This window comes from Octopus bimaculoides, chromosome 17, assembly GCF_001194135.2.
Source record: "Octopus bimaculoides isolate UCB-OBI-ISO-001 chromosome 17, ASM119413v2, whole genome shotgun sequence".
NCBI classification, from domain to species: Eukaryota; Metazoa; Mollusca; class Cephalopoda; order Octopoda; family Octopodidae; genus Octopus; species Octopus bimaculoides.
The window spans coordinates 41,516,556-41,519,021 of NC_068997.1; positions in this window are offsets into that span (position 1 = coordinate 41,516,556).

Genomic DNA, 2,466 nt, shown 5'->3' on the forward strand with positions numbered 1-2,466 from the left:
TAATACAAGATGGAACAAGAACGCAAAACATCCAGACAGTTAGGTGATACAAAAAAGGGACAACAAAACATCCAGACAGATGATACAAAGAAAACAAGGGTGGGTCATTCGGAGTTTTCGTATACATTCGCTGCTTTCTTCCAAGGAGTTTCATGCTCTTAGCTTAGTTTTTCCTTGGGGCTGGTTACACAAATACAAATGCAATTAACCAGGACATAACAACAGGTGTCTTTTGACTAAGGGCGAATAAAATTAAGCTGGCATGTGTGGAAGTAAAGCCTTATGGCAGGGACATAAGATCTAACAAGCACAGGGAGGAATATAGATGTTGCACAGATGGTAGTCGAACCAAGAAAGAAAATGAGGCCTGGCTGAACACCGGTCACGTGGGGAGAGAAGAGAGAGAGGTAGAGGCAATATATACATATATATATATATATATATATATATATATATATATATATATATATATATATATATATATTGCATCGCATATTGTGTGTTCTTAAATGGCTTATAAACGTCTTCCATGCTGAAATTGTGTATGTATATATATATATGTATGTATATATAGTGCAGCCTTCTGGCTTGCCTGCCCTCAGTCAAACCATCCATCCCACCATGGAAAGTGGACGTTAAACGATGACGCCGATAATGATGATGATGAAGATGATGAGGATGATGAGGATGATGACAACCAATGCTGGTGTGTTTACATCCCCGTAACTTAGCAGTTCAGCAAAAGAGACTGATAGAATAAGTACTAGGCTTACAAAGAATAAGTCCTGGAGTCGATTTGCTCGACTAAAGGCGCTGCTCCAGCATGCCACAGTCAAATGACTGAAACAAGTAAAAGAGTAAAAGAGTAAAGAGTAATATATATATATGTATATATATATATATATACATATATTACACATATATGTATGTATGTATGTATATGTATAAATAATATGGGTGGCTTATTAACAATTTAATGACCTAAAGGCAAAATTATAGATGTCACTAACGTGACAGAGTGTACTAAGTAGTACCAGAATTGCTAGAAATAAAAGTTAAAACAACTCAAAACAACTCAATAGCTACAGACAGCACCATCTTAATGACTGACATCTAATGACCGACTCCTGTTATTTTACCTTCAAGTTGTTTAATTGCTAATAAACCACCCATATTATTTCTAGTTTTCACTTTTACCATTTTTAAAATCAGCATATGAGTTTCAACAGATTTCTTATAAACTGACGAGTTGAGTTGAGTTTAACCCTAGGCGTCGTAAGAGTCACTAATGAGAATTAAGATGCTTTAGCATCAAAATTCAAAATCAGCTGTGATCTGGCTATATCCCGTGTACTATATCCCTCTGTCACTTTAGTGACATCTATATATATATACATCTCTTCCTCTCTCTCTCTCTTCCTCTTTCTCTCTCTCTCTCTCTCTCTCTCTCTCTCTGGCTGGTTGGGTGGTCATGTACCTCCTCTATGGCAAGACACTTGTTTCTGTCTCTTTGTCTCTGTCACACTCAAACCTTTCACCATCTGATACAAGATCACCTCCTCCAATACCTCTTCACCTCTCAAAGGATCTTTGCTGGTGCCACGTAAAAAGTATCCCTGTCAAAACTGACCTCACCTGTGCAGGTGCCATGTAAAAAGCTCTCAGTCCACTCTGCATGTGTTCGGAAGGGCATTCAGCTGTAAAAAACCCTGCCAAAACAGACACAGAAGTCTGGGGCAGTTTTCAACATGGCCAGCTCCTGTCAAACTGTCCAACCCATGCCAGCAAGGAAAGCAGTCGTTAAACGATGATGATGATTTATCTCTCACTAGATCTTACTATCACGGAACAGTACAATCTTTTACTTGTTTCAGTCATTAGACTGTGGCCATGCTGGGGCACTGCCATGAAGAATTTTAGTTGAACAAATCAAGCCCAGTACTTAATGTCTTTTGGTAAAGCCCGGTACTTATTCTCTCAGTCTTTTTTGCTGAACTGCCAAGTTATGTGGATGTAAACACACCAACACCAGTTGTCAAGAGGTGGTGGGGAGCAAACACATACAAAGGCACACACACACGCACACACATGTATACAATGGGCTTAATTCAGTTTCCATCTACCAAATCGACCCACAAGGATTTGATTGGCCCAAGGTTCCATGCAGTGAGACTGAGCCCAGAGCCATGTAGTTGAGAAGTGAACTTCTTACCACACAGCCATATATAATAATAAACCATCAGTTAGTTATCTGTAAATCAGAAAAGAATGCACACCCAGTATGAGAAACAAAGTAGTTCTATTTTAAAGTCATCAAGCAGTATATGATTGGTTATGGTGTATAACTGGTCAGAATGCTACTCTAGGCTTCATGTTGACTAGTGAACTTGGCAATATTTACAACTCTTCACACATGCTGGCTTGAAGCATATAGCTCTATTATGCTAAGGTATATATATATATATA